This window comes from Delphinapterus leucas, chromosome 7, assembly GCF_059928025.1.
Source record: "Delphinapterus leucas isolate spDelLeu-1000000601 "Yukka" chromosome 7, BTC_Dleu_Yukka2, whole genome shotgun sequence".
Taxonomy (NCBI): domain Eukaryota; kingdom Metazoa; phylum Chordata; class Mammalia; order Artiodactyla; family Monodontidae; genus Delphinapterus; species Delphinapterus leucas.
In genome coordinates, this window is record NC_143135.1 from 84,851,874 (window position 1) to 84,876,821 (window position 24,948).

Here is a 24,948-nt window from a genome sequence, read left to right on the forward strand (position 1 = left end):
ACTTATCGGGAGTTTACTTTTAAAATGCGCTGATACAACCATGTCTCACTTTTGTTTGGATGAGTCAGCAAACGCTTTTTGGAAACCCCAAATTCTCCACACCTCCTACCTGTCGCACCGCCCTAGTCTCGGAGCTCCCACCCCTGCTCCTCAGGCCGCGTCCCCTTGGGAGGCGGGGCTGCGTGGTGACGCACGGCGGGTTCGCTGACGTCCTCGAGCCCCGCCCCCACGGGGCCGCACGCAGGCTTCAATTTCAGCCCGGCGGCGTGGAGGCAGTTGAGGTCGGCGTCGACTGCAGAAGTTACGGGCTGTAGGCGGAGCTGGAGCGCGGCATCAAGGGGCGGGCCTAGCTGGGGCCGGTGGAACTGCGTCTTCTGGCTGCGACGCCGTTCCTGCGCATGCTTCTGGGACGCAGCCGCCGGGCGGTGGGCGCCCAAGGGGCTGGGAGGCGAGCCGTGGCCCCCAGGCAGATGTGGGCATCGTATCCACAGCCAGGCCGCGTTCGGGCCATGATCACTCGGTGAAGCTGCGCCGCGACAGCGCGGCCAACTTCTGGCGCTGTGAGGACCTGTGCGCGTTGCAGGATTCGGTGCCTCTGCCCGCCGTGCGCGCCTCCGTGCGGGAGAGCCTGCTGGACTTCAACGCCGACAACCTCCGCGGGGTTGACTGGGCGCCGCTCCTGAGCACCGTCTGCCCCTGATCTGTATCCAGAGCTTCTTCCAACCACGGCTTGGCGAGACAGGTTTGTAGTTCCCGCTTCCGTGGTCTCTCGTGTGGGCGCTGTGAAGCGGGGTTTTAGATGGTGCAAGGTGGAGGGTGGTCAGTAGAACCGGCGACCAGTGCCCGGGTTTGCGTGCACTAGACGGGGCGTGCGGCCTAGGACTCCTACCAGCTCCGTGACCCCGGCCGAGTGCCCTAAAGCTTCTAGGTCTCAGTGTTGTCATCTGTATCATGGGCTTAACAGGACCCGCTCTCTGTGGCGGTTGCATGGACTCACTGTTAATGCTTGTAGACTCTACAGTGTAGAACACTTAGCACAGTTTGGAGCATCGTTAATTGTTCCACAGATGTTACCTGGTCTGTTGAATGACTTTGTCTGGTACAGACCAAAGCGATTAGGAAATTGATATATCCCAGCTTCATTTCCTGTCCGTTAAAACAGGGCTCGGGAAAAAAAATCTTTTTTTCAATAGTCGTATCATATAGTGGAAAGAGCACCGGTGTGAAGGCAGCTTAGGGTTTAAATTCCAGGGTTTATGCTCTCTGTGGCCTGGGCAGGTTACTTTTGCACTACAATCCCCACACTTGTAAAATGACATTAAAAACCACGCTTTCTGTGGGTTCTTAGAATTAATTAAGCAGGTTATGTGTGTAAAGTATCCTGGCACTTGAATGAGTTGTCAGAACCAAGGGCTGCTGGAGACGATGCTTCTGCCCTAGGTAATCTCCCCTTCTACTGGGCGGCAGGTAAACACAAGCACAGTAGTCAGTGCTCTGGAAGAAGTGAGTTCTGGTGCTACAGAGCACAGAATCTTTTTTTTTTAATTTAATTTTTATTTTATCTTGGAGTATAGTTGATTTACAATATTGTGTTAGTTTCAGGTGTACAGAAAAGTGATTCACTTATACATATATCCATTCTTTTTCAGATTCTTTTCCCGTACAGGTTGTTACAGGATACGCAGTAGAGTTCCCTGTGTTATGCAGTAGGTCCTTGTTGATTATCTTTTTTATATATAGTCGTGTGTATATGTTAATCCCAAACTCCTAATTTATCCCTCCCCCCCACCTTTCCCCTTTGCAGAGCACAGAATCTTGGAAGGGAAAGTTCAGGGTAGGCTTCTTGGAGGAGGTGCCATCCTTTCTAAGGATATGTAGAAGCTCCTGGGGTGGCAGGAGGGAGCAGTGTGTGTCGAAGTTTGAGAAATTGTAAGAAAATACGGCAAAACTGAGGTACAGAACTGGAACTCAGGTTTTGGGACAGAAATGAGAGTTGATACTGGAAACCTAGTGGGGACAAACAGAAAGGGGCCTTGTTTGTCATGTCAGAACTTTGGATGTTTATCCTGAAGGCTGTGGGAAATACCAAAGAACAGTGAAATGGAATTCTGGTTTAGAGGCTCACTCGCACCTCCATGTGCAAGGCAGTTGATTGGGTGCAGGGTGAATTGTAATCTAAGTGTCACACTTAAGTTATAAAAGGTGGGACTGGATTTTGCAGATCTGAGAGAGAATGGGTGAGGCCTGGTGACCAGTTAGAAAAGGGAGGGCAGCAAGCGTGGGTGACAGTTTACAGCTGCATCTTTTTGTGAGATACAGAGCACAGTAGAAAGGGAATGGGGGTGGCGAGAGGATCTTACTTAATCTTCAGTGCTTTAGAGGGGCCTGATAGACAGGTCTGGACCCAAGGTACAGATCTGGGCTTTTGGGGAGGACAGGTGTTTGAAGGCATGGTAGAGACTTAGGTTATCCACAAGAAGGTCCAAAGAATCATAGGTCTGAGAGTTTTTTAAGTGGGTATATTTGAGGATGTTTATAAGGTGAGAGAAAGTAGCTAGCAGAGAAAGGTTGTGAAGATCTAGGAGAGGAAACGATTGTTCATTTGTTTTCAAAAAGCTGAATACTTATCGTGTGCCTGGCCCTTTTCTAGGATCCGGGGTTTACATCATCTGTTATCTCTTCTGCAAGGACAGTTCAACTCATCCCCTGGTGAAGAGAAGTCAGATTATTCTTTGCATCCCATTCAGGTGTAAGAACTGTTCTGTATCTCTGAAGGGACTTTACTTAACCAGAGTAATAAGTTAGAAATCAAAAGAAATTAGAGCTGGAAGGGACCTTAAAGGCCACTGTACTTAATTTTGCCTAATGTTTTACATTGAATGTAAGAAAAATTTATTGCAGAGCCCATTCTCTTCAGAGTTCCTTCACTGAACCTTCTTTATGTCTTGCATCCAGTGGGTCTAGCTTGTGATATTGACCTCCTCCTAAATTTGCTTCTTCATCCATATTACATTTTGCCTGGCAGAAACTATGGCAGAAGCTCCTGGGTGGTTTCACAGCTCCTGGGCTCAGTTCCTCTAAGTTCATCTGCCTACTCGGGTTGAGTGATCTGCTAACATAAAAAGGTACGCCTAAAATAATGCTGCTAATGGCTTGCCCACACAGAGTTAGTGTATACTAGCCGCCCAGCGTGTGCTCTGCACGGAGGCGTGAGTCTGAACTGTGCTTGGCCCAGCCTCATGGGGCTTTTTGGCCCTGAGGAAGGGGAGCTTTTTGTGATCACTCCCTTTATCTAATTGGTCCTTCAGCAGTGGGGCACCTTTTTCTAATCAGCGGAGGCACCCTTACTCAGCCAGTGGTAGCCCCAGGCCTCATCACCTGTGGGATACAAGCCATGCTCTCTCCCAGGCTTGCTTCGGCCAACATCTCTATTTTCATTTATGTCTCTTCTCACACTTGGACCCCTGGCCTTTAGTCATCCCCACCTGCAGTATTTACAGTGCGCAGCAGTTGTTAGGCTTGAGTGTCTTTGCACAGGTGCTCCCTCTGCAGTTAAGGCACCTCCTCCTCCAACTCTGCGTAGTCTCATCTTTCTAGATTGTACTTCAGGGTTATCATGAAGCCGTCACTTAATATAACTTTTTACCTCCATAGAAACCTCTGTGCATAAAGGTTATGGTTCTTTATCTCATGTGATTGAAATTTTTAGTTTATCCATGTCCCTCCTTAATGAAGGTGTTAAGGGCAGGAGTCGTTTCTAATCCTTAGCAGAGCAGATGCTTTTTTTTTTTTTTAGATGCTTTTTAATGATGATAAAATGTATGGTTTAAATCACTCATTTTACAATAATTTTGCTTTAGGTTCTGACAGAAATAAAGTTTACAGAAGTCGTGTTCCTGCGATAAGAAATAAAGATGTGACCTTCCAGTTGTGTAAAGCTCTTAAATGCTGTGTAAGTGTGTCGGGTGCGCTAAGGAACCTGGAGCTAAGTGGGCTAGTTCTGAGAGAGAGAGAGACTTAACTATGTTAACAAAGGTAAGCCTTCACTGTGTCCTGCCAACATTTGATAGTTGCTTTTGGGGCAAACTAAACCAGTAAAATTTTAAACTCTTCCTCCACATTAAAGGGATTGAATAGATTGGCCACTTTGGTGCACCTGTGTCCTGCGAACTGTCCAATTGGAGTTGGAGGTTTAGAAAGTGAGGTCCAATCTTGTTTAAGTCTCTTCCCATCAGGCTGGTTTCATGATTTCCTACACACCATGTTACTTCCTGTCTACCTTTTCTTGGTGGTGTTCATGCCTGGATTGTCTCCTATACCTGCTCAAACCTTGGTCCATTCTCACTTGTACCATGAAAGTTTGTCATGCTGGATACTGTCACAACTAATTTTACTTAAGTTTGTGTTAAGCCACAAACCACTCATTTTGTATATTTTCGGTTTTTTTGTGTTCGTCTATATTTTTATGGTTTCTCTTCAAGAAGTATTATGGGAAGGGAAATAGCAAGATGTAAAGAGCAAAAAAGTCATCATCCTCTTTAAATTGTTAGAACATCTATCTGCAATCATAATTATGATGCACTGTGGTATGTGTTAAAATAGGAAATATATGTAACGTCCCATAGGAGCAGCATACTCAGTGGTGTTAGTAGGGTTGTGTCATGGAAGTAATCACAAAGCAGGTGACTATTGGTTAGTGTCCTGAAACATTAGTGTGTGTTCCCTGTGTCCAGTAGTGGTCTGGAGGGGTCAGGAAGCCTGCCTTTCAATTTGAGGGAACAGAGGGTTTGAGGTCCTCTCTCTTATATTGCTCTAGTATACTGCATAGCACCTAATAAAATACTGGGTTTATAGTTGACGTTTAAATCGCTGATTGATAATCAAGATTGGGGTGTATCTTTGGAAATGAAAATAGAAAGAATCTTATGCTTTTTCTTTTTATCTTTTTTTCCTATATCTGAAAAGGTATGTAGTACTTTGCTGAGTGGTTGGGAATAAAGTTTGCAGTATTCAGTGTATTCAGTTTTAGTATCTAAATAGAATTAATCTGTTGCTGTAAACTGGAATAACACTTTGTTACTGACAAGTTTTAGAATGCATCTGTTCGTCAATTACCTGTTTGGGAATATTGTAATGAATGATTTTAAGAATGTGGCTATAAACCTCCAATTGACTGAAGAAAAGCAAATAAGTCAAGATTGACAAATGTATAGGCTCTTCATCTTATTGTGTGTGTGGGTTTTTTTTCCCTTTAGTTATTTGTCAAGGTATAAAGAATTCTATCACACTTAAGTAAACTTCACGGGTTGTAATCTGACATGGCAGGGAGCAGATCACATGGCCTAGATCTTAAAGGTGATTTTATGTTTAAACTTTCATGAAAACATATGTGATTGAAGCACATTAGTATATTGATACAGATGGCAGTTAATTTTTGTCTTTTGATACATGTGAGTGCAGCTTTCATTTTGCTAAAAGAATATGACCAGTTTTCAGTTTTGGATTCTACCATTTAGTAAAGATAGTCCACTTAATTTTAGAAATAAGAGATTTAATATATAATACATAATAATACTTTTATGTATTTTTAGTTACTGAAAACATTTATTGTAATACTGTGAAGAAGCTATGCCGTTATAGTCTTCAAGACTTAAATGAATCAAGTGTTTATTAGCTGCTGTAGTTTTTAAACTAATAAAAATCAGTACATCAGCAACTTGTAAATATAGTTTTTAAAATAATGCCTTAACAACTTTACAGTGGTTATAATTACTATATTTCAGCCTAACGTTATTTAATAATTTGACATGAAGCCTTTTTAATAGTTTGCTGGTGCAGATCAGAGATAGGTAAACTATGGCTGGTGGGCCAGATCTAGCCTGTCGCCTGGTTTTGTAAAGAAAGTTTTTTTGGAACATAGTCGCACCCATTGTTTACATGGTAGTTATGGCTACTTTCACCCTATGGCAGTGGGGCAGAGTAGTTGCAACAGAAACTGTATAGCCCACAAATCTGGAAGTGTTTAAATTTAGATTTTAAAAATTGAAAAATTCTTTGAACCTATACAGGGCAAGTCCATTGACCCTTGAGGTAGAAAACAGTCAAGAACTTGGGTGCCGAAGCCAAATGGCCTAGGTTCAAATTCCCTTTCTCCCATTTCATAGCTAGTGACCAGGGCAAATCACTTAACCTCTATGCCTCATTATGAGGTTTAAATGAACTCATTTGTATAAATAGTGCTTGGCACATACTAAGCACTGTGTAAGTGATTGCTGTTGATTCTGCTTGGAGCTTTTATAAGTTATTGTTAATAGAAAAATGACACTAATGATTTTCCTTTTAGAGTGTCAAAGGCACTTTGAGTCTTTTATTTTTTCAAGAATGTAATAAGACTTTTTTCATTTACAGTCAGTGTTCCCTGTTACTAAAATTTACTTTATGAATATAAAGAATTGAATGTCTTTAAGACAGTACTTGTGCTTAGATGTCAAACCATTATCTTCCCAAGGCACATCAAACTGGCTCTGCATAGTCAAGGCCTCTAAAGCTTGTGTGCATACCCTAGGTAGCTTGTGAAATCCATTTTGTAAATATAGTTTTTAAAATAATGCTTGGGACTTCCCTGGCGGTCCAGCAGTTAAGACTATGCACTCCCAATGCAGGGGGCTTGGGTTCGATCCCTGCTCAAGGAACTAGATGCCACATGCATGCCGTAACTAAGAGCCCACATGGCACAACTAAAAGGTCCGGCATGCAGCAACTAAAGACCCGGCACAGCCAAACAAACAAATAAATAAATAATTTTTTTAAAAAATAAGTAAAATAAAATAATGCCTTAGGAGTTAGGAAAAGAAAATATTAGAACGTTTTTACCTTTGTATTATTTTCAAAAAATCTGTGTAGTTTATAATGTACATAAATTATATGTATGGAACTTTGTGTATATGATTTGTTAATAAATAAGATGCATATTAAAAAGTTTTCTTATGGTTTGCGCAGTCAGGTGTTTGGAGGCCATTGGAGGACAGAATGATGAAATCAGCAGATAGAATTTAGAACCAATTCCCTGACTTAGAACATAATGAAAATAATTCATAGACTGTAATTGAGTTGTCCAACTTTACATAAGTGTTCAAAAACAGGACATCCAGTGGCTAGAATCTAATCACTGACCGACTAGAATCTGGGTCACTGGACTCGAAAAACCAGAACTGACTGTTTAATTTCTCAGGTTGATGCTCCTGGCATATATGCTTGATATGTGTGTGTGTAAATCTCTGACATAAGCCATACTCAGTAGGCACACCCTGTTTCCTTATTCAAGCATCTTAATTTCATCCCATTAAATCTTTGAAATATCAGACTATCAGAAGGCACGAAGAAACCTGGGCTGAGAGTCTTCTTTCCAGGAGACCTGATCTTGACTGTATGGCTGGTTTGAGGCGCATCACTCTGAACTGCAAACACGCTCATTGGTGACCTGGGTGCAAGTGCTTTTGCAGAATCTCTTAGTGAGGAATTATGCCTTAGAGGTAAATTCTAAAATTGAAAATATTGAATTTTTAATATGATATATGCTTAGCTTTTGGCATGATACTGTTGTGATAGGAATTATTTTAAGCCTCATTTTTCTGATAGCTTTTATGTTGCTTTTAAACTTTCTCTAAGAGTTGCATATATTCTTTACAGAAAATACAGAGTAACAAGAGAACAATTACCTATAATCTTAATACCCAGACATAATCACTGTTCATTTTGGTGTATATACTTTCAGTCTTTTTTTTTCTATAAATATATTTGTACACTTAGGGATTACAAAAATAGAATTGTAGTATACTTGCTATTTCATATTCCTGCTTTTTTCACTTAATGATGTATCATGTAGTATTCCATCGTATTGATGTCCCATAGTTTAATCAATTCTTTGCAATTAGATTTAGACAGTTTATTTTTCCCTGTCAGAAACAATGTGAATACATTGTGTATACATCTCTGTGTCCATCGGGATTACTTCTGTAGAATAAGGTACTAGAAGTGGAATGACTAAGTGTGACATATTTTTAAGACTTTTCATACACATTGCCAAATTACCACCCAGAAATACTATGCCAATTTGTAGTCCACCCCAACAGTGGATGTGAAGCCTGCCTCTCACAAACACTGGCTTGTAACACTTTTAAAAACTGTAAAACTACAAAAATGAGTACCTCTCCCTTTTTTATGCAAGTAGGATTACTCCAAATTTTGTAACTTTTTTCAGTTAATTTAGTATGAGCATCTTAGCAAGTCAGTAAATTTGCATCTACTGCATCATTTTTTGTGACTGTTCAGTGTTCCATTATATGAATGTGCCACAGTACACATAGCTTATCCATTCTTGTATATAAGCTATGTCCAGTTTTTCAGTTACAAATAGTACTCTGATATATATCCTTACCTATATCTCTATTTCTTTTGGTTAAATTCTTAGAAAGAGAGTCGTTGGATCAAAAGGGTATAGACTTTTTTTTTTTTTTTGGTACGTGGGCCTCTCACCGCTGTGGCCTCTCCCGTTGCGAAGCACAGGCTCCGGACGCGCAGGCTCAGCGGCCATGGCCCACGGGCCCAGCCGCTCCACGGCATGTGGGATATTCCCGGACCGGGGCACGAACCCACGTCCCCTGCATCGGCAGGCAGACTCTCAACCACTGCGCCACCAGGGAAGCCCGGGTATAGACTTTTTAAAGGCTTTTATTACAGAGTCTTGGCTTAATCTGATAGGAGAATAACCACATGTTGTTTTGTTTTGTATTCCTTTGATTTACTGGTGAGGTTTACTGGCTGTTTGTATTAATTTGGCTAGTTGGTTAATTATACCCTGTGTCCATTCTTCTGTAGTGAGAGTTTGTAAGGGTTGTATCATAGCCTGTCAGATCCATATGTCTGACTTTCTATTTCCGTGTGTCGTGGGGTGTTGAAAGACTCCAGTTATTTTAATGTGATGGTCCACACAAGACTTAAAAAAAAGACTCATGGTAGTTTCCTTTCATGTAATATTTTTTAATACCTGTGCTTTTGTGATGATCCCTTTTGTTTAAATGAGTGTTGCTCAGCCCCAGAACTACTAGAATTCATGATCATTTGTTCTGATTTTTGTCTGACCTTTTACGGAGAGAGTTCCTGACCATCATACTTTCATGATAGGTTTTTAGTATGTATTCTCTATTCACACATTCTTCGAATTTATTATTATTTGTATCCTCTTAGACTTGTCTTTTTTGTTCTAAAACTAACAGTTATTACATTTCTTCTATTTTTGTTTTCCCCTTTTAACTAGTTTCATGTGTGATTTGGAGCTCAATATCACGATCAAAAGAATGCAGTGCATTTCTGAGCTCCACCAGTTTTTGCTTGTAAGGTTTACACTGCCACTGCCGCCGTTGCTAATTATGAACTGAGATTCATTTTGTGATGTTTTTTGCTCATAGGTTATATACAGTAATTCTTCAGTTCTGTAATTGTAAAATATGTTGGATGATTTATTGGTACTAAAGGCAGTGTTATCATTGCACATCCAAGAAGAGGTTTTTAAATTGGATTATGCATTATGTGTGTGCATATATGTTTCTGTTTTTTTCCATACCCCAAATTACAAACCTGCCATGACTTGTCTTGTGCAGGACTCTTCCACACGTGAGAAAATGAGAGTTGTCTCTATGTTAAATCTGTATAGAGTTAGCAAGTGACCTTTTGTGTTTTATCAGCAGCACTTGATCTGCAGCAGTGTGGCCTCACCAATGAAGGAGCGAAGGCTTTACTAAAGACCCTTGAAACCAAATAGAGCTCTGCTCATTCTGGATATAAGAAAAAATCCACTTGTTGGTATGCGGTCACTTTTTTTAATTGATAAACACATAGCAAAACAAAAAGAATTTGTTCACATACTGACAATTTTTAAAACTTAATGTGTTTAACTTTCCTCATCGTATACAATTGTCCCTTGAACAACTTGGGGGTTAGGGGTGCAGACCCCCTACGCAGTTGAAAATCTGGGTATAAGTTTATCATCAGTGGATTCAACCAACCTTGGATCGTGTAGGACGATAGTACATATTTACTGAAAAATATCCGTGTGTCAGTGGACCCGCGAGGGTCAAACCCATGTTGTTCAAGCATCAACTGTACTTTTCTAATGTTGCACTCCCTTATGTTTTTAGCAGATAATGTACTAATTAAAGTGAGTTATACTTGTAAATTGTTCTTATCTCTACTCTGAATAGAGGTGAACCTAGATACTAAGCCTGCTTCCACCAAGAGCATTATTTCCTTCTTGTGCAACCTCTGAATTTTTGCAAGGAATACTTTATTCATTTGTCAGTTTCACAAGTAATTTTTTTAATACCTTCTGTGTGCCAGATACGCGTTTAGGCACTAGGGATAAAGCAGTGAACCAGACAGACAAAAGTCTTGCCCTCGTGGAGCTTACATTCTAATGAAGTAGTTCAGATGGAAATGAGTAAAGAGATAAGTAATATAATTTTAGACAGTAGGAAGTGCAAAAATACCTTAATGTAAGGAGAGTGGGGGGGGCAGGTAGGACTCCATTGGATAAGTTTGTTAGGGGACAGCTTCACTGGAGAAGTGGCATTTGAATGGAGACCTGAATGAAGAGAGGAGCAAGCCGTGGAAGAACTGGAGTAAGCACATTCCAGGACAAGGAGGCAATGCGTATGCAGTCATGTAGGTGGGTGGAGTATTTAAGGGAAAGCAAGGAGGCCAACATGGCCAGAGTACTGAGTGAAGAAGAGTGTGGTATGACATGAGGTCAAGGAGCTAGCCAGGGGTCTGCTTTTGTAAAGTCTTGAAGGCCGGAGTAAAGATGTGGATTATTCTAAACAAGTAGAAGGTTTTGAAGTGGAAAAAGGCATGATCCAAATAGTATCTCAATAAGGTGACCTGGTATAGAGCATAGACTTGGGGGGATAAAGAAGAGAAACAGGGAGACCAGTTAGGAGACTCTCACAGTGGTCCAAATAAAGAGATGTTTATGGACTAGCTTAGGTTGGAAGTTTGGACCAAGTGAAAAGCAGTTTAATTCAGTTTGTATTTTGAGGGTGTAGCTAACAAGACTTGCAGACAGATTAGATGTGGGGTATGAAGGAAATAGTAACAAGGAGACAAGTCGTTGATGATTATGTTTGCAACTGGGTGGTATCACTTAGAAGAAGGGGGCTGATGGGGAGCAGCTTTTGAGGGAATATCAGGACTTTGGTTTGTTATCCTGGATGCCCTTTAGGTATCTAAGTGTCTGGACAGTGCTCAGACTATACTTTCTATCCAAAGGTGTCCAAAGCCTCTTTAGATGCAAAATGTTTAAAGTTGAACTTTGCTGCTGCCAAAATAGTAGCCACTGGGGCAGTCTGCAAGGTGGTATCTTAGGTTTCTGAGGAAGAAATTAGAATACACAAAGGGGGAAATAAGTGTATAATTACATAATGTAGATTTCATATTTTTATGGGAAAAGCAGTAATTAGTTGGCTTTTGGTTTTAAATGGAAATAGCCACTCATTGGGAAATAATTACTCTAACTTCAATTTATTTTACTCTAGATCATCCTGTGATAAAAGCAGTTATCAAAAAAGTCCTCCAGATGGAAGGAGTGCCAAGTCAGACGTATATAACATGTTTTAGTTCTTTCGGAAGAATTTCTCTTTAATGGCTTGTTTTTTTTTCTTTCTTAAAAGAATATTATCAAGGTACTTTCTGCCATCTTAAAACTAAGTTTTTAGTCACATGAAATGACTTTTCTGTTTTTGAAAATGTTGTGTGATGCTTTAATTTAGGTTCCCAGAAATGCCGATTGAAAACCTTTATTAACTTAAAGTATCTTAATTTCCAATGAAGATCAAACCCTCATAGATTACCTGTGACTTAAATGGCATATTTATTATTTCTCTCTCAGTACCTGTGGATAACTTCTCCATCGGTGAAGGAACCATCTAAAGCTGCTAGACAGAAAAAGAGAACTATAATTTTGGGAAATGGTCGAAAAGGAAAAGCTACTATTAGAATTGGTAACTTTTTCTTTTTTTTAATGCTACTAGAACTTATACCCCTTGTGTTTTCCGATGTGCTAAAATTAAAATAGCCTTAACAGTTAATTATTTCCTTAATGGTAGCTGTTAATATTATTTGTGGTTCTTATGGAACACACCTAGGATGTTCCTGACACATAGTGTTTAATATGTATTAGATATTAATGATATTAATTTTAATATGATAAAGCTGTTGAAGTGATCAAATCCATATCTGAGGTCACCTTTTCTCACTCTCATGGGGGTCCAGGCCTTAGGAAAGAGAGGGAAGCATGTGATGTGTCTAGTGACAACCCCAAAATAAAATAAAATATGCAGAGCCCTTGGCGCTTTACAGATATTAATACATTTTATTATCTTCACAACCCTGTGAACAGACAGTGTTTTACAGCAGCGCAGACAGGTTAGGGTCATGTGCAGCGGGGAAGTGGGATCAGGCAGGATAAGAACATGGGGAGAGTCGGGGAACTGGTTCCAGAGCCTTTAGTAAGGAGACAATAAAAATCACAGATGATAATGACTGTTTTTTCAAAATGCGGGAATCAGTGGAAAAACTAGAAATGATCATGTTCAGAATTGTGATCGGTTATGTCTAAATATGTAAAAGTCAGTTACTTTCCCATTCTCCAGAAATAACAATAAAAAACAAGGAAAGATCCCATACGCAGTAGTCACAAAAATTAGTAAATATCTAGAAGTCAGTTCAGTGTTCACCTGAAAAAGTTAGTGCAGAAGGATAGATGAAACATTTTAAACATATATGTTAACATTAATAAAATGTAATGTTAACATATGAACTATCAACATATAAAGCCACTGGCAGGGGGAAAGACAGATTGGTGGAAAAGTCCAGCAACTGGTCCATGTTTACTTGAGAATTGCATTTTAATTTAGACAATTTTAAAGTCTGACCTGACTTTTTGTCTAATTGACTGATTGAAGCATTGATAATTCATTTAAACAGAAATTAGATATTTGCATCACAGCATACACAGACCCTCCGCAGTCTGCAGTCCTGCCCCCAGCCAGGCACCCAGCACCCCAGGTGCTGCAGAGAACTTGCTGGGGTCTCATGCCTTGGCAGAGACAGTTCTCTGCCAGATGCCCTTCCTTCGTCTCCCCTGTCCTGACCCCTCCCACCTCCCTTCCTCTGAAACCTTCAACCTTCTCTCGGGCAGAGTTACTTGCTCAGCTCTGTGCTTCCACAGCGCTTGTCCTGTGGAATTTGAATTCCCTCCACAGCCATCTTGCTAGGTTGGGAGCAGCCAATTCCCCTTCATCTTTTTCTTCCTTCCCTCAGCCCCACACCAGGGACACTCTCAGGCACCATGCAAATTTAATCTTCAGTTTCTACTTGTTACGACATTGTTGCTGTCATGGTACCACCTACGTTCACAGTAGTATGGATAAATGTGGGGGGGACGACTGTAAATACAGATTCTTTGTAAATCCAGGTTTCTAATTCTTCCCCTTTTTAATATTTTTCCCCTTAAATCACATGTCCTTTTTGCTGCTCCAGCTCTATAATTGGACTGCCGCCTGGGGAACCTGAGGCAGCAGAATATCAAAGAGGGTAGACACTAAATTTTTAATGTAAATGTCAACCAGGATACCTACTACCTGTGCAAAGGGGGTCCCAGAATTCAGGCTCAAAGCCTATTACCAGATACTTGGTTTCCCTGCTTGTGTCTCTTCTGTCTGTCAATGTGCACTTGACTCCTATCAACTTTAACAGGAATTATGTGTGTGCCCTGAGGGGCGAGCATAGCTTTTAATGGGGACTTCCTCACACTGCTTTTCTTTGTTGTTTACTTTTAATGAATCCCACCCTGTAGAAGTGGAAGAATAAAACAAGATGTGCTTGAGAAAATGGAGAGAGTTATTACATATTTTCCTTGTAATCCAGAATAGCATGTCAGCTCTTCTTCTGTTTGTCTCCTTTGGTTGTCAGTGGAAGATAATTTTGGCTTGCTTACTTTCCAAATCAGAAACTGAAGTCCAATACTAACGTATCCTAGATGAAACTTGACCCATTCATTTTTGAGAGTCTGTATGAGCCCTGTGTAAGGTGCTGAGAATGAAAAGACAAATTTATTGACTTCGGTAGATATTTACATAGCATTGAATGTGTTCCAGACGCTGTTCTGAATTCTATCAGTTATCTCCTTTTGCATCATAGAGCACTTCAAGACAGTGACTGAAAACCACAGCCATTTCTTTTGCTCAGGATTCTTTTCAGTCAGCAGGTCAGGCTGGGCTCAGTGGGGTGGTTTTTTCTGCTGGTCTCATCTGAGATCACTTATTCAACCAAAGTCATCTGGTGATCCACCTAGAATCTAAATGGCCCCCCTCATCTGTCTGGCAGCTGGTGCTGGCTGTGGGCTGGGCCTGTTATTTCCAGCAGGCTAGCTCGGGCTTGCTTACATGGCGGTGATGTTTTAAGAGGGCAGGTATAGAAGCTGCATACCCCTTGAGGCCTCAGCTTGGAAGTTGCACAGCGTCACTCTTGTTGCAGTCTCTTGGTCAAAGCAAGTCCACAAGGCCAGCCCAGATTCAAAAGGTGTGGAGCACTACAACCCACCTCTTGCTGGGAGGGCTGCAGAGAATTTGTGGCCATTTAGTCCTCATATCAGAGAGGCACAACAGAGAGATTTAGTAACCTGTTCAAGGTCACACAGCTTGGGACAGTACAGTGTTTTAAGTGCTTTGAAAGCTGCTGCTCATTATTTTTAAATCTTACAGCCACTATTTGGACCAACTTATTTTTTTTCTCTGCAGCCTTGTAGAGAAAAGGTCATTCACATTGCTGTGTGGCTGCCATGGGTTGGAAGTTTCATATATGTTGTACCACTGAACTGTCATAACTAGTATGAAATGGAGATATTATTATTATTCCCAATGTTCAGATGAGGAAACTGAAACTTTTGGAAATTAAGTATGAGTCATATAAGAGAATGTTAACTCACTGTTCCATATGCAAGAGTAGTCTCCCTAAGTAAATTATAAATGTCCTGGCACAGATCTTTTTTTTAATCTCTTGTTTGCATCTGGAAAATGGTTTTTAAAACTTTTCTTTGTTAATGGCAGTTGCACATTGCAGAAAAATAGCTGGAACAAAAGACATGTTTTTCAGATGTCCAGTGGAGCCCCCAATAGAAGCAGGATGAATATTCCATCGTATTGGCAACACCAAAGGAGATAATGCTTTAGAAAAAAGATTTCTCGACAAAGCTCTTGAACTCAATATCATCTCCCTGAAAGGGCATAGGTGGTGAGTACTTGTCCCATCCAGAAGCTTGTCAGAGAATTGGTTTAGTTTTCAGACACTGAAGGAAACACATCTAGGAGCCTACCCATCCTGGAGTAGCAGTTATTGTAACTAGTTGGGAAAGACCATTTGTTACGGGAGTTCTCCTGCTGCTGCTTACAGACCCCTTAGCACGATTCCACGGCCGAGAGCATGGTGGGGCCACACCTTCTAGGAGCTTTGGTCAAAATTTCCTTTGAAAATCTGCTCTGACAGCACAAAGGGTGCTATCCCAGGTCTGGTGCAGCTGGCACAAGCCTGTTCAGTGTAAGAACAGACACTGTTGCTCCCCCGAACATCAGAGAGAGTAGTTAATTCTGTGAGCTCCATGAAAGATGTACGTTCTCACACATGAGAATAGCTGCCCGCTCCCTGCCCCCTGCACAGCAGGCTCATCAAAGAGTTGAGTTAACCTGGGTTCCATGTGAGCGTGACGGTCCTTCACTGCGTTGGAAAGGAATTTTCTAATGACTGAGATGTGTGACGCTCCTGGCCACCTGCGGGGGCTTTCAGGTGGGAGGGTGGACATGATGACCTCAGGTGCCGTGACTCTCGCAGGAACTGGTGACGGGAAGGAGGGTCATCTTGATGCTCACCCAGATGCTCCTGTTCTTAACGGCTGCATTGGTGGTTCTTCTGGGTCCGTGGGAGTCATTTGGGCCTCTCTGTATAATGCTGTCACCATCGAAGATGTCCAGAAGCTGGCAGCCTTCATGAAGCATTTTTTGGAGATGCACCAGCTATGAGCACATCCTAACCAATATACACTCTGCCCTTGAACAATGTACAAAATTGAAAGTCACTTGGGCATGACTAAAGAAACACAGTATTTTTCTCGAACGAACATGCTTATGATAGATTTTCTTCTTTTATCAGAGAACAGCAAAACATCCACAGCTATCCCAAGCTGTTGAAACTTAACCTTAATTCTGACTTGAACTGGAAGCTTTTAAAAAGTCTTCTCTTGCTTTTCTACCAAATTCCAGCTGTCTTTGCTGCTACTTTTTCTGCCTAGATCTCATATTCAAAGCTGCCTGTGGGTTTAATTATATGCAAATTGCAGATTATTATTTTTAGAGACACACAGACACACAGCATGGAGGGTGGGTGGGGTCCTCTAGGTGCTGAATTTTGATCCTTTGCAAGATGACAGCAATGGGGTCTTCTGGATTCTTTCTTTATACGGTTATTCTCATAAAGCGATAGAAGTGACATACTATATGTTTATCTAACAAGGTCTGTTTTTAATACCAAATACTTTATATCTGTATGCATTTATATCTCTGTGCCTTTATATTTCTAATAATACGGTTCTTGTTGGTATATGTTGAGACTTTGAGAATTTGTTAGGATCCCTGACCTTGTGCATTAGAGTGTTACGTTCTCAACAATTGTGTGCCTCCCCTTCCCCCTCCCCTTTCCCTTTTTAAGCTGCTTCGCAAGATTTGGAAGCTCCCTGATTCACCTTTACTTTCCTTTCAGTGGGTAGAAGAACGGTTGATTGATTGGTTGGTTGGTTTTGTTTTTCAGTTATGCTGTTAAACTAAAAATCTGTGTTAACTTCCCTTACCATTTGTTCACGTGACTGTTCTCTTTATGGTGTTTGACCAGTGATGCTGTGAGTTCGGGAAGATCTTTGCTGAAGAGTCTTTTCCCCTATTGCTCATCCACTGTCAGTGTTTTATGTTGACCGTGTGAAGGACATTAAAGTCCTAAAACATCTAAACCTTTGTCAGTGAATTTCTTTTCATGCTTTTTAGACAGATTGTTCTTTTAAAAACTTTATTTTGGGAAAACTTGAGTCTAAAAATAGCATCTGTGAAGGGTATTTTGTTCAAAAAGGTGTAAGACTTGAGTCCTGTACATCCATGTTTTTAATGATTCAGCATACTGGTAGCTTTCTGTTGGCTTTTGGAATGGCCGTTATCAACAAACCACCTTACAACACAGCTCACGGTATAAAGTTGTATGAACTTTGTCCCACTTAGGCTGGAAACATGCCACTAGGACAGTTTTGAGCTATCTTCGTGTTTCGTTGGATTGTGTAATGAGGACTGTACTGATCTTTCGTCCCAGCTCTGCACCAATTAGTTGAGTTAGTTGGGTTTCCTGTTTAGGGCTAAGCCTTGCCAGTCTTGGTTCTCTCATCTGTAAAAAGGAGGATTGAAATAACTCCCCCACTTATCTCAGGGATGTTTGAAGAGCTTAAAACGAGGGCTCAATGCAGGATGTGACTGTTTAAACACAGTAAATTTCTTTTTGTCTTTTGGGGTTTTTTTTTTTGCGGTACGCAGGCCTCTCACTGTTGTGGCCTCTCCCGTTGCGGAGCACAGGCTCCGGACGCGCAGGCTTAGCGGCCATGGCTCATGGGACCAGCCGCTCTGCAGCATGTGGGATCTTCCCGGACCGGGGCACGAACCCGTGTCCCCTTCATCGGCAGGCGGACTCTCAACCATTGCGCCACCAGGGAAGCCCTCACGGTAAATGTTTAAACAGCAAAAGCCGGCCAGTCCATGGACACCATCCAAGTGTTCACATATAATAGTGCTCAGAGTCTATTTTGCCTCCTTCCTCATCCATTCATAGGATGGTTACAAGTCCCTGTGGTTTGTACCGGCCCCAAATCTCTTGAATCTCCGCTTATTTCCATTCCCGTTGCCACAGCCAGCTCTGTCAGCCCTCAGTGGATCATTTCAGCAGCCTCATCTGCCCCCACCTTCCCCTACCAGCACAGCCAGCTGGACGATCACTTCCCCTTCATGCTCCTCCTTGGTTCATAAAAAAGCCCAGGCTTCTTAGCTCAATGGTCACAGCTTTGTGGTGTCCGGTCTGGCTTCTTCTTTCTTGTGTTTCTGGTTCTTGGAATGTGGCATGCATATATTCCCATGCTATGTCTGGTAAGCCTGGAGTTCCTGCCCCCGCTCAGCAAGACTGACGTTCCTTCAAGACACCTGCCAACCTCCTGACCTTGTTTGTGTCTCCTGCATTGGAAGGATGCGCTTTTCCTTTGTTCTTATAAGCGTGACCCTTTTATCCCATCACAGCACCTCCATTCTGTGTTTTCCTGTGCTGAGGGTGTCTGCTTACTTGCCTTCCCCATCAAAGCAAGGAACAAGCCCTGTTTCTCCACCTCCATCACCTTGCATCCTGCCTTGCCCTTAGGAGGAGCTCAACGACTATCTGTTTAATGAATGGAAAGGCAGGGCTTCCTGAATTTCACAAACAGCCTGCAGTAAAGGCAGAGGTACAATCTCACATACGTGGATGTTTTAACTTTTCAAAAGCTTACTATGTAATTTCATTTTTTACTAAACTTTAAAATCTTGGAGGGCTCCCAGACTCTTCTTTGCTTATGTGTGAAAGTGTTTGGAAAACGGTGAGCAACTGTGTTCATACCAGGACAAAGGGTAGTCACTGTTGTCTGGAGCACAGATTGCTGGAAGATACTCATTGAGCGAAAACCTTGACCTTTGAATGTCTCAAGTGAGTGAACGGACGCCAGTCTGCTGACCACGTGGAGAGAGGGGAAGGAGAGATAAGGTTGCAGGCCCCAGGTCAACAGGCTGTGGCAGCCACAACTGGCCAGTCTTTAAGGTTAAAAGCAAGGTGGACAGACAGTTGTCTTTCAGCCCTTGGGAAACCTGTGTAAAGCTTGGTGACCTCATGTTCCTTTATATCCTCCAGAGTGTCCTTCTCTCAAGCTGATTTTGACTATTTTTCTCTTTCAAAATTTGACAACACATAATCATGTTAATACCACCTAAGTGAGAAAAAACAGATTTGTTCCCACGTTGCTTATGTTTACCTCCACACACTGCTTCATCCCCAGCACTGCGGCTCTGTTCTTTGCCTGCACAAGAAACAAAATTGTTCTGTTCCGCGGTAGTCTATGTTCATGTAAATATCTAATGCTGTCTTGTCACAACTTAGCAGATGCTGGAAGGTTTGGCAAGCCCTTAGGTGAACTATGTGATGTAACAAATAATTAGTCCCTTTTTTCCCTTTAGAGCTTAAGGAGCCACTAAGACCCCATAAAATGGACAAGACCCATTGATAGATGTCCAGCCCTGCCGAAGGCCCTTGCAGGTCTGGCCTTGTATCACTCTGGGATTAATGTTTGTTGTATCATGTTCTTTGGAAGGAAAATAAAATGAGGAAGAATTTTCTCACATTTGATCAGACTGAACATAATTAAAAAGTGAAATGCTACTGAGTCTGCAAAGAAGTCAATCACTTTAATTGCAAAGAAGATTCCCTGCCTCTGTTAGTAATTGGGCTCTTGGTAATTTAGAATCAGAATCCATGATAGTTTGTGATAAATTGGCTCCTTTTGGGCTAAAGAAGGTAAGTTCTAATTACCCCTGGATTATTCCAGAGTGGGTGGAAAAGCTTGATCAAGGAGATATTGGGAGAGAGCTGGGAAAGCTAGCAGTGAGCAAAGATTTCTTGAATTTCTTTTTAAGAAGCTTAAGAATAAAATAGTTCATTTGTTGTGACAACAAGAACCTGTGGTATTTGAAATCCCAGAGCAAATTGGATTTTCTAAGAAAATAGGGAACTGGGCATATTAGAAAAAAGTCCTATAGTTACGTTACAGAAATTGGCCTTGCTTACTTGTTAGCATACGAGAATATTGACCGCCTTGGGCCTCACTTGGGGAAAAGTATGGAATTCATACTTTGAGTGTTTAAATGTATAAGTAATTGGCACTAAGTTTAAGGCAGTCCAAAATGTTTTATTCAAATGAAAGCATAATTTAAGTTAGTAGAAATGTACTCAGGGTCCTAATGAATGAATATACTGACCCAATCCCTGTTGGTATCCTAGCCTTTGTCTCTCTTCAGATTGCCTAACAATACCTGAAGAATAGGCTGGATTTTAGGCTAATGCACTTATTTTGAATGGTGTGTGTTGATTTTATATATCTATATAGATGTAGATATATAGTTATAGATATAATTTCAAACTTAAAAGCTGTAAGATTAGTACAAAGAACTCTTGTATATGCTTTACCTAGATTCACCAATTATTAATATTTAGCTTTATTTGCTTTGGCATTCACTGTCTCTCCATATACACATGTTTTTTTCTCCTGAACCCCTTAAGGGTAAGGAGACCTTGTGCCCTTTTCCCTGTAAATAGTGATTACTTCCTAAGTGAAACAACATTTTCTTACCAAACCACAGCACAGTGGTCTAAGACAAATTTAACAATGCTACTGTTGACTGATCTACTGTCCATATTCAAATTTTGCCACTTGTTCCAGTAACATCCTTAATGGCTAATGTTTTCAGCCCAGGAACCTGTCTACAATCATGCGTTGCACTTAGTTCTCGTGTCACTTTGGTCTAAATATGAAATAACTCTTCAACCTCTTTGTTCTTCATATTATTGAGAGTTTGTGAAGAGTATAGGCTGGTTGTTGTGTAGAATGATCCTCGGTCTGGGTTTGTCCTCTGTTTCCTCATGGTTGTTTCATGTTATGTGCTTTTGATGGGGTTCCACAGAGGTGACGGTGTGTCTCTCTGTGCATCCTTACAGGAGCCACCTAATGGTCATCTGTCTCATTAGTATCTTGGTTAAGGTGGTGCCCACGAAGTTTCTCCACTGTCAAGTTATTATTTGTCCCTTTGTAGTTAATAAGTAATTTATGGAGAGATATTTTGAGACTCAAAGTATTCTGTTCTTCATCAAACATTTGAATTACATATCTGGTTCATAGAACCGGTAATTCAGGTGGATTTATTTGATGGAGAAGGTGAAGTGATTCTTAATGCTTATTTTCCACTAGTATTTTTACAAGCCATCTCTCTCCCAAAGGAAAAAAAAAAATCCTAAAATATAAGCAGCAGAGGTGTGCAGAACAGTTCATTGAGAAGTTAAAAGGCAACCGTTGGAGGATATATATTCCAGGAGCCCTGAGAGTAACAAACATATTTTGAGAATGTGAACAGTATGGGCAAGCGTGCTTTATGGTGAACCAGGGAAGGAGGAAAAGAATCCCCTGATCCATATATAGCGACCAACTTGTAGACTTTTCCTTCCCTGTCTAGTCAACTTTGTTTATTTCTCAATAGTTTTAGAAGTACAGCCCTTTGGCCACACAGACCTTTAATCTAATAACCAGATCATGAACTACAGAGTCTGATTATGCTTTGAAAGATGTGATATATATATATATAACAACCTAAAGTTAAAGTTGCTTCTAATGATTCTAGCCTAGCAGAATAGCCCCCAAGAGAAAACTAAAATCTTGGCTTCCATCTAGCCAGGTGAAAAGCCATAGGCATCCCGAGAAATGAAACTTGAAGTTGAAATGTAAGAAATGTAGGAAGTTACAGGTCATTCTGGGGGAAAAAAATAATGATCTTATCCAGCACAGTAAAAAGCAGACAGAGGCTGAATCATTCTTTCCTGTTCCCTTCCCCCAGTTTAAAACCATAGTTTCTTTAGGTTGAAAGTCCAGGGGTTGAAGCAGAAATCTTTAGGAGTTCTTAGGAAATGACAGGTGAGCAGGTTAATAACCTCAGGTAGCACCTATTCTGCTGTAAAACACACCGGGGAAAATGCTCCTGAATTTCTGATGCATTTAAATCTAGGTCAGTCTAACATATTTTTTAAAGAACTATGTTCAAATTAAGGCTCCAGCTGATGTTACCCAGTCGCCTCCCCCATGAAGCCATCCCCAGTTCTCCCAATGGCATATTGTTCAAGATATGGTGTCTTCCATGAGCAAGGTTCTTGTGGATACAGGGGCAAGACATATCAGTTAGGATTTTGTTGGTCACAATAGATAGAAAACTTGGTCCAAACTGGCTAAAGCAAATATATATATATATATATATATATATATATATATATATATATATATATATATATATAGGTTGATGTAACTGAAAAGTCCAAAGACAAGGGCCAGCCCAGGTCTGGTTTACTCCAGAGGCCCATGGTGTGTATTCTTTGGAGCCACCTTTCTAGGACTCTGTGCCTTTGTCCTCCTTCATGTCATGCTTCATGATAACCACATTGGTGACATTGCGTCTTCAGAACAGGTCCGTAGCTCTGCTTTCCCCGCCAGAGTGTCCAGCCTCACTCTGCTTGGGCTGCCTTAGGTCAGGTTCTCATTCCTGTGCCAATGAGTAGGACCCGGAGGAAGGGACCTGCTACCTGGCTGGAATGCAGCTCAAACCTGCTACCTGCTACCTGTATTGCTGGAATACAATACATGCTTGGAGCCGGGTAGGTGGCCAATCCCACCTAAACCCTATGGAAGCCTGTGCAGTTTGCCAGATAAGTTCTGCTTTCTGTTGCCCTTATGGAGCTTACAGCTTAATCAGGGAGGCAGACAAACAAATAAGCAAATGGATACAAGATATGAAGTAGAGAACAGAGCTGTGAGACTGTCAGGGGGACACAGTCCAGACAGAGAAGTGGGAAGTGACATTTGAGTTGAGATCCGAATGGTCGAGCAGGAGTTAATCAAGAAAAGAGGTTAGGGAAAGACAAAAGGCAAGTGAGCATTTGGGGGGACATTTATCCCTTTACTTTCTCTTAGGAGAGTTGGTGTGTGATGCTCAAAATATTGAACAACTAGTATGGTACCCTAGAGAGGGCAAAATTACAAGTGGCCAAAGGAGGATGACTACAGGAAAGCACCAGCTCACCGTAGGTGGCCACAGATGAGTGGCCCACTGCTGGGATCTGAGGCCCACAGGGCTTGGGCTGGGGCAAAGACTGTTAACCAACTAGGATGGAAGTAGTAGATAAGTATATAAATAACTGGTATGGCTTGTACCTGCTGGTGCTGGATTTCAAGCCTGAGTGTACCCCATTCTTCTGGGCCTTCTTTCCACTATTTACTGACCACCAAACCTTCCCTATGCGATATTCAATAAACGTTGACTAAACATATAGATGACTATATTGATAGCATGGGAAAATTATCAACATTCATGCCTGATTGATAATTGATAGAAGATTTCGCCGCAGAGCAAATTAGCAAATGCTTCCCTAGATTCCGCAGAGCATCTCAGACGTTGATTTTCAACTAGAGGCTCCTGGGATTTGAATCAGCATCTGCCTGAGGTTTGCAAGTTGAGGGGAATCTCAGCCTGGAGACACATGTTGATTCCACAGTGGAGTGTTGGAAGCCCGCACAGAGTAATAAACTTACAGTTGTGTTTTGTTTGAACCACTTAATACTTATTAACTTAATGGGCACGTTAAAAAAAATCATGAGATGAAGCACTAACATCTTGATTCCTGTCTTTCCTTGAAGGGGGAGAAAATTTGGGCGTGCATATCAGCATGGAGGTTTGTCTGCAGCCAGTAGAGGCTGCCTCTTTAGATGGTATGCTCTAATTTGCCTTTCTTCCACCTTTCTCACTTTTTTCATATTTGTTACATACTTGCCCTTGGGTACCGGGTCTGAAAATAGCAAGATTTAAGCTTTCTATTAGGAAACCATCGCAAGGTAAAAAGAGTACGATGATCCTTGGCATCACCCTTCTGGCCTTTTCCACTGTTTTAACCTCAGCAGCAGGAGCATAAACTTTCCAGCTGTGTGAAGGACTCAGAACTGAGTCAGAGCAGTCCCCAAACCAACTGAAGTTAGTCTGTTAGCTTTGTGCAGGCTGAAAGCTTTAAATAATCATTTCCAGTTGTACCTTCTTGTCATTTCCCTTTAGTGTACAGTTCCCACCTCCAAATTCTTCTCTTACACCCTGAGAGCCTGGCCCAGACCTAACCTAGGAGGCTCCACTTGGGTGAGTAATTGTCATTAGCCTCCTTTTAGTCTCTTAAGCATCTCTCCTGTTTAGGTCTGAAGTCTAGTTCTATATGATTTCAAGTAAAAACTCCCATCCGCAAGCCACTGATCCATTCATCCAACCTTACCTATTTATTTAGCAAAATGGGGAATCATATTGACAAAATCATTATCCTTAAGCAATTTGGAGCCTAGTAGGGAAATTAAAATGTCAACATGCAATTGTCATACTCTGGGACAAGGGCCTATCAGGTAGAGTTGCAGATAAAATACAGGGCACCCGGTTAAACTTGGCATGGTTTATTTGTTAAATCTGATAACCCTACCACCGGGGAAAGTGTTGGGTGCAAGGGAACACACGTGAGGAGGACCAGGGAAGTCTTCCTAGAAGCACTGCCTTTGAGGCCAACACGAGAGGGTTTAAGTCAGAAGAGGTGGAGGATAGGGGAGAGCTCTGTGAAGACAGAGAATAGCATGTGTGAAGGCCCTGACTTGAGAGCCACCCCAGGAAATTCAGGGGCCTGAGGTTCAGGATGTGGGAATGTGGAGGGTGGAGGAGTATGTCAGGGGAGCGGAGACTGGAGACGCGATGAAGTCCTGCCATGGAATGTGGACTGGATCCTAAGCACAACAGGCCAGCCATTGTAGGGCTTGAAGCCGCAGAGTGACGTAAGATACGCATTTGAGAAAAGTCCTTCTGGCTGGAGTGTAGTGACTGATTAGAAGAGGAAGTCTGGAGACAGGAGAAGGCAGAGCGGTGCTTGCTGCAGTAACGATAGTGGGTGATGGCGGTGGCTGTG

The 24,948-nt window shown here is 41.6% G+C and overlaps 1 long non-coding RNA gene across 15 annotated transcripts in view; it reads left to right on the forward strand.

Annotated features, from left to right (window-relative positions):
• The first annotated feature begins 243 nt into the window (after positions 1-243).
• The window catches only part of LOC111170798 (uncharacterized), a 49,543-nt gene continuing 24,838 nt past the window's right edge, over positions 244-24,948 (forward strand). For 2 of the 15 annotated variants that reach the window (XR_016393916.1, XR_016393910.1), the window contains exons 1-3: positions 254-742; positions 1,650-3,125; positions 3,861-15,345. This is a non-coding gene — a long non-coding RNA (uncharacterized LOC111170798). Of the gene's footprint in view, positions 743-1,649; positions 3,126-3,860; positions 17,108-19,388; positions 24,147-24,948 lie in introns of those variants that run through there. The other 13 variants (XR_016393915.1, XR_016393912.1, XR_016393918.1 and 10 more) reach the window with 13 other exon arrangements.